Source organism: Anastrepha ludens, chromosome 4, assembly GCF_028408465.1.
Source record: "Anastrepha ludens isolate Willacy chromosome 4, idAnaLude1.1, whole genome shotgun sequence".
In the NCBI taxonomy this organism is placed as follows: Eukaryota; Metazoa; Arthropoda; class Insecta; order Diptera; family Tephritidae; genus Anastrepha; species Anastrepha ludens.
Genome location: NC_071500.1, coordinates 99,148,280 through 99,161,037, shown reverse-complemented (window position 1 = coordinate 99,161,037; position 12,758 = coordinate 99,148,280).

Sequence of the window (12,758 nt, the reverse complement as noted above, 5' to 3'; positions counted from 1 at the left end):
TTAATTCTATATAGTTTGTTCTAAATTACTGTACAGGCTCCGGCACTCGATGTGCATGCAATTAAAAAGGCCATGAATTTAGTTTGAAAAATTACTTTTATTCAATTCAAAGTAAAAAATGAGTGAAAATATAACAAAATTAAGAATCAATTTACTTTTGCTCTATATGACAACCCTTTGCTTTGACTTTGGCCTTGAGATGGTCCAGAAACGAATCGCAAGCTGCCCGAATTTGACTTGCAGGTCCACTTGGTCCACTCGCGGGCAATCGATTTTTTCAACGCCTCGAGTCAGGTGAATCTCTTAGCTCGGACTTCGCTCTCCAAAATGGCTAAAAGAGAATATCCATCATATTCGCGTCTGGTGAATTTGAGAGCCATTGTGAGGACTTTATGAAGCTCGGAACGTTGTTTTTTAGCCATTCTAGGTTCACTTGAGCTTTGTGAGATGGTGCCGAGGTCCATCCATGGCCTGCCAATGAAATGTTTGTCTGCCCACGGTTTCAAAACAATCTCCAGAATACTTTCCCGATAATATTTCACATTTATCTTGACACCAGGCTCGATGAAAACGATTGGAGAGCGCTCATCTGCGATTACAGCAGCCCAAACCATTATCTGTGGCGGGTGCGCTCTCCTAGTGACCAATCGATGACTCAAATTCTCGTATGAACGATCAGTCAAATAAACTCGAAATTGCGAACTGCTCAATTTGAAAAATTTTCTTGTCGGTCAAGCGAAGCAACTCCTTCGCTCTCTCAAGTCTGACTTGTTGCTGCTTTGATGTGAGATCAGGCACCTTTTGGATCTTATAAAGCTTGGCTCTAAGATCATTTTTCAGTATGCGACACATGTTACGGTCAGATATTTCCAGTTCTTTCGCCATTGGATTGGCTCTTCGTCGGGGATTTCGCTCAAGTCGCTTCATCACTTTTTGAACCATTGCACCTGACGTTGCAGTCTTTTGATGACCACCGCCATGACGTTTCGCGACGCTACCAGTATCATTGTAACGAGTAAAGGTGCGATTTATAAAAACTTTATTTACTTGAAGGTGCTTGTGCTCACGAACAACCGATTCTTGTGATTTTCCAACCAAAATGTCCATGCATAAGCTGCGCGTTCGGTCTGAAGTTGGTTACACTTCGAGTGCCGGACCCTGCATCTTTATTTTATAGTATTTCTTTAATTAATTTCATTTCATTTAAATTGGTTGGTTAGTTGGTTTAAGGGTGACCCCACATCGGAGTGCCACATAGACCGCAAGCTGGGTCCGTTCTGTTACCCTAGAGCTCATTATATTATATGATTTCCCCACCTAACGGAGATTTTTATTATATATAATATGCAGTGGCCGGTGATAAGAGATATTATATGCCTTAGTTCGTATTTCGAAAGACTTATAAGGGTTTTTGTATGTTTCAGATTGTAGGATGGCCAGATTTGTCTGGTCGTAACGCAAGTAGTTTCCACTCGCCACCTCCGATCAGCAATGCTGTGAAATTCTCGATCAAAGATCATTTTACATGTTGAGAGCGAAATGTGGCTTGTGGGTAAGTTACTAACATTTGATTGCGCAGCTCCAGCTCTTGCGAGCTCATCAGCTTTGCAGTTACCTTCGAATCCACTGTGACCCGGTATCCAGATAACTTGGACAGAATTCTGAACACTTATTTCGTTAACAGATAAGAGACAGGATCGAACCACATCTGAGTGGGTATGAGAGGAGCTGAGCGCTCTAACGGCCGCTTGACTGTCGGTGAAAAAGCGGATATCCTCTAGTGATATTCTATTTTCTAAGAGAGTTTTCGCAGCATACCAGATAGCGCATACTTCCGCTTGGAATACACTACAGTAGTCGGGTAATCTAAATGAAAGATTGATGTGAGGAGAATTGGAAAAGATTCCAAATCCCACTTTGCCGTCTTGTTTTGAACCATCTGTATATATAATCAGAGGGCCATCGATTTCGGTAAGATTTGTCTTCCATTCTTCCCTAGTTGGGAGTGAACAGGAGAATCGCAAGGGTGGTCATGGAAGACTTACATAATAGTCTATGTCGGAAGAGATAACAATGTTCCTGTTCATTTCAATTACTTTATTATTTTAGAACCTTGTGTAATTTAATTTATTACTGTTTTATTTTATTTGTAGCATTTTTCATTTATTTAGCTAAATTAAATTCAATTCACTATATTCCTTTTAATTAATTAATTCCTATTGAATTTAACTCTATTTAATTTACTTTACTGTAGTTTATTTCTATTTTATTTTATTTCTAGTATTTTTGATTACTTAAATTTATTTTTTATATTTTTCCTCTGATCTCATTTAATTTAATTTTATGTTTTTTACTCTAAATTATTGCACTTTATTGAATTCATTGAATTTTGTTTTTTAATTTAATTATATTTATATATCTTTCCTATTGGATTTTACTCATTTTATTTTCTTTCACTTAATTAATTTTAATGTATTAATATTTTATTTTAGCTTATTTAATTTAATTTAATATAATTTTAATATTAATTTTAATTTCATTTATTTTAATTATATGTATTTTATTTTATTCTAAAATTTTATTAATCTTATTTTATTCCATTTAATTTATTTAATATATTTTAACTCTTTCATTTTGTTTTTGATTTATTTATTTTAAACTTTTTTTTATTTATCTGAATTTATTTATTTAAATCTGCTTCATTTTATTTACATATATTTTTCTTTGTTACTTCATTATTTTTTATTTATTTATTGTATATTATATTAAATTTATTTTGTCTTATTTTATTTTATTTAACTTAATTTCACTTTTCCATATTTTAATTTAATTTTTTTGTTTTATTTTACTTTCTCAAATTCCTTTTCAAATTAAACTCATCTATTATAAATCTAAATTTAAATTTTATAGTTGTCTTGCACAATAAATTGCGTTACCTTTCACGTAGTATGTAAATTTCCTATTTATAAAATCCTGCACAGAGCGCTTGCCTTAAGAGCAAATCTATGACGTAGGTTGGTAGCAAACAAATATTTAATTTGAATCGACACCTGCTTCGAACTGACTTTGCCCTATACGAAATCGCCAAATAACAAACCACTCGGCTGTTGATGGGCCGACACGCAAGAGTTACAGCTCGCACTTGCACACATTACAAGTGTGTATATACTCGTATATGTAGACATGTACACATGTATTCGAGTATGTGCATGCAAAAGAGATGTATTTAAATGTAAATATTCAAAGCTCTATTTGCTTACGCAAGTATTCAAATTTGGTTTTCTTATTTGTATTTTATTTTCACCCATATGGATGTTTTTTTTTTTTTTGCCATGGCACACACTTCCTGCCTATGACTCTTCGATCAATATAAACGGGTTATGTTAGCATTTTCATGCTTGCGAAATCGATCAAAATTCCAAGCAATCAGTCAAGTGATGTAGGTCGGATAATGAGCCATCGTTTTCCTAGAATTTTACTAGAAAAATTTAAATTCACGAGGAACAAATCAAAAAGGGTCTGCTGCCGAAGTAGGCAGCCTTTACATGCAAACAATTTAAATAAATGCCGACTAGAAATAGAGAAATAATTCATAAGTAGACAAAAGGAAAAATATTACAACGTATGCATGTATATATTTTACTTGAAGCTTCATAGGCTGTGAGGATACAAATGTATGCAAAAGAATGTTTAAGAGGAAATAATTCTACTCGTATTTTGACTAGTCTGCGGTCAGTGCTTATTTTTTTAATTTTTCATGAAAATGCAGACATCCTTATGCTACGTTTTTTCTTAACATTTGATTGCTGTGAAAAAATGGTGGGCATATAGTATTTAATGATGGGAGAAAGAAACTATAAGAGCGCACTTTTTTTTGGTGTTACTCTCAAAGTACTTCACACAGGTACGAGTACCAGCTTGATTTCGACCGTTCTCTCTGCTTCCTGTAAAACTCATCTACACTTCAAATGCATTCTCGTTTTCTCGGTAGTTTGTCTCTTAGGTAAGTGAAATTGTTGAAGTACCACTCTGGTACTCCCCAAGTAGCACTAAAGCGCTGTTTTGATAGGCTGTCTCATATATGTATGTTATTATGAAATGTTAACAGGTAGTTTAACATTAACATTCAAAATTAACAGTTAAATAACATTTGCATTTGCATTAGCCTTCATTTGTTTTTTTTTTTTTTTAACACACAACAACTAATTTATATGTTTACATTTCTACATAGCATTTAATACAGATAATTGTACAAAGGGGTTCCGTTAACGTATCGTTCAACGAAGTGCACAGCCATACGTTCGCTACTAATAAATAAACACTAAACGAGGTGGTAGGAAAATGAAATAAAATTGGGCGTGTCGCGATATAGATCTGCCAGTTTCACAATAATTACAGTAACAGTAAAGGTTGAAAGTATTACGTTTAAACCCAAATATATGGATTGTATAGAATGATTAATAATATGCAATAATAATATAAAACTCAAAATGCAGAAAATCTTCTATTTTCGGTTTGTTAACTTTGGAATGCTAGGATTCAATACAAAAGACCCTTAAATACATTTTGCCGCCAATGTATTTTCAGTAATTAAGTGAATTTTAGCAAAGCAACATAAAATAATTTTTTAAATTTAGTTTTCGTATTTTTTATTTTGTGAGCTCAAAACTAGATTTGCAATACAACAACAAATTGTATTATTGCCTTAATTTTTTTTCGTTTTTATTTATTTGTCGATATTTTGACCACAATAAAACGGCATCTTCAGCAAATTTTAGGCTGTGTCTGTTCTAAATTTCAGCAAACCATTTTGAATATTTTCTATTTGTATATCCTGTTTCAAACTGCAAAAATTTTTGCGGTAAGAATGATACCAAATATAAATGGATGGTATTGAAACTTGGATTTAACTTTTGTATGAAAAAAAGTTTTGATTTTATTTCTTCTTTTTCTTCTCACTCAGTAATAAACATGTTTTGTTTTATGAATTTTGATTTTCTCTTTTAATTATAATAATTTTCCTTCCTATTGATTAAAAAAAAAATTTTTTTTGTGGACTTTGACTTGTTTTGTTAGTTATAATAACTTTAAATCCCGCCTTTCTATTGATTGTAAAAAAAATTCTTAATTTCAAAAATCATTTTTAATACATTCTTTTTATATAGCCTGCTGTTGTCTACCGTACTTATTATGGACCAAAAATAAATAAATAAATAAAAAAATATTTTTGATCCTATTTCTTTTATTTTTACTCCAGAAAATTTTTTTATTATTTTTACACCGCGATTAATGTTTTTTTTTATTATTCATATTATAAAATGTTTCGTTTGCATTTATTATCAAAAAAAAAATATTTTTTTTGCGCCTTTTTTTATTCTTTTAAATTGGATTCATTATTTTATATAAAATTATTCTTCGGCTTTTTTTTTTGTTCACGCGAAATTGCCTTTAAATTTTTATTTTACCTATTTAGACCTTCCTTGGCGAAAAAAATACTCAATTCTTATTATTATCTAAAAAACATTTACCACACAAAGATAAAATATTACCAGAGAGCAAAATATAGTACACCCTCGTTTGGCATCAAAATTCAGATTGTCACATTGCGGTTTTTCAGCATTTACGTTTGCTATTTGCAGACAGGCTATTCACAGTAACCGCTCACCTGTCCATTCCCCACACAACTGCTCTTCGTAATTGCCATTTCCATTTGTGTTAATTTGTGTGCATGTGAGTTCTATGCATTTCTGTTTTCAACAGCCGAACAGCCGAATGGTTTTGAATGGTACAAAGTGACTCAACTTGCAAAACCGAAATCAAATCAAATTAAAATTTCAACCGCAGCCAACAATGTAAATAGCAACAATCAAACAAAAGCAACAAAAGAAATTTAAAGCCACAGGCATAGCCAGAGCCCCGCTCGATGTAGTGCAACCAACAAGAGGCAAAATGGAAATATTTGCAAGGTCGCAAATTTCTCGTTATCTGAAATGTTTACATTATTAATGGCAGTGAAAATTCCGGCTGGCACTTTACTAGTTATTGTTGGTTGTGGGTGTAGACAGGAAAAATGCGAAATTTGTTGAAAGCTGAAAATTCGTGCAGAACAAAAAGTAAATTGGCCTTGGTCAAGTCGGTTTGATTGAAGCTAAAGGGAAAAAATTAAATTGAAATGCAATGATGTACATATTTAAATGAGTTATAGCTCATTTTCGTTAGAAAAGTAAAAAACAAAAAATACAAACGCAAGTTAAATTTTGGCTTTCACTAATTAAATGTGGTGCAATACCGAGAAGTCTACTTTTGAGCTATTGTTAGATAGTTTGGAATTATTAATTATTTTTCAATTACGTTGTACAGTTCGACCTCTGCAGTGCGTTTTAATGAGTCTTTAAATTTTCCATCTCACAAATCTTAATCCAACTCCATGGATTGCCAATAAAAGTGAAAGAAATTTTGAAAAGTTCAATAAGCTCTTGAGTATATATATATAATTGGCGCGTAAACCCTTTCTGGGGTTTCTGGGTTTTCTATTTGTGGTGTGCGTCTTGACGTTGTTCCACAAATGGAGGGACCTACAGCTTCAAGCCGACTCCGAACGGCAGATATTTTTATGAGGAGCTTTTTCATGGTAGAAATACACTCCAAGGTTTACCATTGCCTGCTCTTAAGTACAGGGTGCATTTAATCTCACTTAGGTCCGAATTATATGGACATAAACGAAAACTGCTTAGAAGGTGGTCTTACAAGCCAAAATTTGAGCAGATGAATAACTTCTAAAAAAATTGATATAGTCTTTGCTAATTGGAATCTGCTTTTCTGCTTTACTTTACATTTATTTTTACTTTTACTTTTACTTTTACTTTTACTTTTACTTTTACTTTTACTTTTACTTTTACTTTTTCTTTTACTTTTACTTTTACTTTTTCTTTTACTTTTAGTTTTACATTTTCCTCTATTTTTCTTCCACTTTTACATTCATTTTATTTTAAAACTTACTTAAACAAATATTTGAAGAAAATATTAAGCTATAAATTCAAGCGAAGAAATTTACTATTTAAGGCTCACACTGGATAAAAATAAATGATAGCAGTTTGGTATAAAAATTCATGTTGAGCAATGTTATCCAACACGTATTGGAATTTTTCTGCTTTTATTGAACCAAAATAATTTTAATTAAAATAAAGTATAAAACTTACATATTTCTACACTGTTTGTTAAGGGGGTATTCTAGTCTAGAGGCCCGAATTTCGAGCATTTTTTGACGATGAATAAAAAAACAGCTATTGATATTTTTACGATACATTTTTTTATCATTTATTTATTCATATATTAGGAGCACACAAAATAAATTTGAAAAAAAAAAATGAATTTTCATGGAGTTATGCGTCCTTGAAGTGGAAGGGGGGGAAAAAAGGCAGTGTCCCCGTCGTCACGATTTCTACCCTTGTGGTCATCTGAAAAAAAAAAAATACAAATTCTTAATTAATATGAATGTCATTATCGTATGAACCAGAAAAAACGAAAAAAAAAATGTTTCCATAAAATGGCGGCTACTCAAAAAATTGAGGTCGATTTTTCTCTTATTTTTAAGCTTTCTCGAATTGTTTACACATATTAAAAAATTGAAATTTCCAGTTTTTCGAGCTTCATACGATAGAGATATATTTAAGGAATATTCATGACAAATTTCAAGCAAATCGGTTGATTAGAACTTGAGATATCGTGCCGACCGTATCGAAAGAAGTAGTTTCGAGAAAAACACGTTTAAAGTTCGCCGACCGCTCAAACCAGTCCAGCTGTCGCGTCACTAAAATAGTTGTAGCTTCGAAAATAATTCGAATTTTTAAAAATCCTTTTAGGGAGATATTTTTGAATAGTTAAACTATCAAATTTTGAAAAAAAAAATTTTCGATTTTTTCAAATTTCTAGACTAGAATACCCCCTTAAATACACAAACTCAATAAGTTAAATACCCATTTTGCATGCCTCTTACACCTTTGAGTGATTAACTCATTCCCATTATGTGGAGAAATTGTAATAAAGTTCCCCTTTACATTTTTTATTTTCCGTTATACTTTCTACTTTTTATAAGCTCTTTATGATGACATTTTAATAGAGGGGAAAGTCTTGTTTGTTGTATTTTACAGCCAACGTCTGGTGACAACAAACTTTATATTACTCTATCGCAGCTAGCAGAATGAGGGGAACAAAAACAAATACATATCAAGGAGTGTTCTAATAGGAATAAGGGATGAAATGTAACGTTTGACAACAGAACACAAATAAAAAATAAATAACTCTTCTGTGTGTCGTGTTTTTTTTTTCTCTTTTTAATAAACTAACTCCACCTCCCCTACAATACCACTTATGCACCCCAGTGCAGCCTACTTTTTCTGCAATCAACTTTTTGCAATTTAATTTTTTTATTGTTTGGTTAGCTTCTATTGAAATAGGGAACTTTTGCATTGACTTGCACTGTTTACACTAAAAAACTGTACTTGTATAGAGAGAATCCCATATGAACAAGATGAGTTTTGTGGCCCCTTTCAAAGCCTTCCTTTGTGGTTGATGCGAATATGGCAGATATTTACGATTTTAATGACATTCAGCACCCTTTTGCAGTGAAACGGTGGTGATATAAGTTTTTATTAATATCTGGGATTATTAGTTCGTTGTGGCATAGCTCTTTATCTTTAAAATAGGAATTTATTTCCAATGAGCGATATAAAATACATTTCAGTTTATGTAACTTGAATTGAGAGTTGAGTTAGGAGTAGATTTGTCATACTTTTTAGGAATTGTGCTCATAATTAGTGACAGCTGAAATGCATATAGAGCTTTGGGCACAGTCACGATTATCTTTAAACATGTTTTAGACTACCTCCAATTTCCATAAACATAACAGACTCCACCTCACTTGCATCACAAGTCATATGTAGGCGCATACACGTAGAGGAAAACGCCATGACTGCTGAATTCGCAAAGCAGGACATGACCGAGAAGACGTTTATAATTGCTGATGATTCAGCAGACCATTTACCGGAAATATTGGCAGTTCGAACTATTCTGCCTGGAAATTGTATGAGGAAAGTACACACTTACCTTCTTCTGATTCAATAAATTTCACTTGAGAAATTTGCACCTGAAGAGGTCAAATTTTTCAAAAACTGAAGTAAATTTTCAAACAAAACAAAATTTACAAGGAAACAAAACCAAGAATTGCATTAAAAAAAATTAAGTAAAATTTCTATGCAATGACAGATATTTTATAACAAAATTAAGGAAGTTATAAAATTAAAAAAAAAGTTTCAATGAAATATTTGCCCCTAAATCAAATTTTAAAGAATTTTTTTTATCAAAAAATATCATACAAAAAAATTGAGTAAAAGTTTTGAACTTAACACTAAAAAAACCAAAACTGTGTTAACTAATTTTCTCAACGAAAATAAATTTATTAAAAAAATTGTAAAGGAAATTTTTGCGCATTTTATAAACAATTACTTACTAAAATACATATAAAAAAATTGTTTAAAATAACAACAACATTAAAAAATGTTGTTAACATTTTTTCACAGTCAGAACAATTTTATAAGAAAAATTTTCTTAAAAGAAAAACATTTAAGAAATAAATTTTTACGCATAATTGCTTTATAACAACAAAACTTGGTGAATTATTTAAAACTTAGGTGAGGTTAGGTTGCTTTTGCTGGCTGAAAGCCGTTACACAAGCCTATTGATCCTTAGTGGTACCGGATGGAACTTGACCTTTACGTTCCTTTATAGAAGACTTCCTGTAAAAACCTGCTTCTCAGTAAGCCTTCAAGCTCAAATCCATTTTAAAATCCATATTTATAATTTAATATTAAATATAATTTAAATAAAATATTTAAGCAAAAAAAAATTTAAAAGAAAAAACAAAATAATAATATATAAAAAATATGCAGTAAATATTGTAAAATAACAGACATTTTATAAGTTAATTAAAAAAAGACAATCACATTAAAAAAAAATGTAAGTAAAATTTTTGCTCTTTAGAAAATTTAGAGGAACATTTTTTTGAAAAAATTACACAAAAAAATTGTAAGTTTAAATTATACGCAATAATAGCTAATTTATAAAAAATTCGATTAAGCCATTTAAAGGTGATGAATTTTTTTCGCAATTATAGCTAATTAGTAATAATAATAACATTTTTGTTTTAATTTTAAATGTAAATAAAATTTTGTAAAATTTTTTTTTTTAATAAATAATTTAAAGCTAATTAATAATGAATTAAAAATAATTTTTTTCTAAATCTTAACATTGAAAAAATTAAATAAAATTTTTACATGACATTTTGTTTTTAATCTGAATATTAAAAAAGATTAAATAAAATTGTGGAGAACAAATTTTTTTATAAAAAACAAATCAAATTTTGCACAAAAAATTTTTAATAACAAATATATATTGTAGCTAATGAATAATAACAATAAAATATTTTTTTTTTTAATCTGAACATTAAAAAAGATTAAACAAAATTTTGTATAAAAAATTTATTAATAACAAACGAGTAAACTTTTGTATAAAAAATTAATAACAAATAAATTACAACTAATTAATAATAATAATAAAATTATATAGCTTATTTTCGCATTCATTGCTCACTTGAATGTTAACCTCAACTTAAGTCAAAATTCATGTAACTGTCAATAACAAAAAAGCACTCAAATCTCTGACAACCAGAACACTTGAAAATGTCAGCAAAATTTCTATTTGCATTTCTGCTTGTAAATGTACGCTGCTAATCACTCTGCCGTTACTTCCTGCTTTCACACTTTTCTCCACTGCCTTCCGCTTCTTTCTTTGCTCTCTTTCTGTGCGCTTATTCCTAATTATTGCGCTTGATTTGTGTTGTACTTCCAGCATCAGTTGCCACAACTCGACACTTGTCGATTTTCAGATGGGACTACTCATAATTTCATTACTTGCGATTTTTCAGCACTAGGACTAGCCGTTTATTTGAAGCTGGTCGGGGAAGCCTCGAAGTGCACTTTGACATTTTGCTACATATCCGCTTTGGACTAATCCAACGACGCTCTGTGAACATTTATTCATTTTTTATATATTTATTTTTTTACTTTAATTTTTTAATACTTTTTTTTTTAGTTTTTCAAGTAACAAAACTAATTTTAAAAAGTTTTCTAACTACTTTCTTTTGCGAACAAGTTTTTTATGTTACCTCTTTTATTTACCCATTACTTCCACAATTTTATTTTATTTTTTATAATATATACGCATTCTCTTTATTATATACGCATTTTCGATGTGTTTCCCTCCCTTCCAATTCATTGCATATCCTTGCAATTTTGCTTGTCAACACTAACTCGGAAAATTGAAATTTCATTTTTGTTTTCCCGCATATTTTGCTGAAAATTACAACTTTCACCCCTTCTGCTCTTTCAGTCACATTTTACTGCATCTTTTATCGTTATTCTATTCGCCACTTTTGCTTGCCACACAATGGCTGCGTTGCCACTTAAACAATGATTTTTACTAACTGAAAGTTGTGTCATCCTGCCACCAGCGGGTATCGAGTAGTCTCCTGTCCATTCGTACGTCTACTTCTCTCTACCCTCCACTTATGTCAGTTATGCCACTTTTAGCTGTTTTTTGTTTGTGCTTTTATTATAACTGTCTCATATCTTCCTCTTTTTCTGCTTTTAAATCCCTTCTTTGCTTCTTAGCTTCAATATTCACTCTCCTATAACCAGCTTTTTAATCAAAATGCAATTTCTAAGATTCTTTCGAAGAAAATTTACTGAATACAACCAACCAGTAGGGTCCAAATCGCATAAATGTTTATATACATTGCGGTACTACAGTTGACTACTTGTGGTCTATGTGTTTTCATCATCATTACCATTGTCCTCACTAACGAAGGGGTCGCAAATGTGTGTCAAAGTGCAATGAATGTGAAAGGAAATTGTTTTCCTAGTAATAAGTGTTCAGCAAGAAACTTTCTTCATTGGTGCATGATTTGGTTTGTAGTACTCCGGAGGAAGATGGGGAAAGAGGAGCGCCGCCCATAGGTGGGTAAAATTTAACACAGATTTTGTAAATGTTGAAAATATGAGTCAGGCAAGAGTTTATGAAGGAGTGAAACTGTATTGAAAAATTCTACAATTTGTGCATAAAAATGTGTGAGGTAAAAGTTTAAAAAGATTATTTAAAGTAATACATTTCAGTGTATCGAATTTTTGAATATATATTATAGAGTGGTTTTTTAAGAGCTTGAGAACTTGAAATGATGAAACGAAGCAGAAATATAGTTGGAATGAATTTTTTTATTATGACCTGGTGTATGTTTTCATGGCATTTATTTTTTTTAATATATGTAATAGTATACGCCATTTGTCCGCACCGGCCCCAATAAATCTGAATAATTAATGTAAATTAGTCCAATCTACGAATATGCGAGAGGTGGCTTTAATTCTTGCATGAGCTGTATTTGATAGGCACGTAAGCTAAGATACTAACATCAAATTTTTCACGTAATCGAAGGACCAAGGCCAACAAGTTTAGAATGATGACGAATCGACATTTCGGCGTCTTCTTCAACTCTTTGCGCTATGAACTTCGCGAATAGAGTTTTTTAGGTAAATTTTCACAATTTGGAGGCGTTAAAAGACTCATGATGACTTTCCAAAGCTTACTGAACTGAAATGTCAACACAGGTCGCCATTCTCAGCTGTCAAACCATACATATCATATCAATA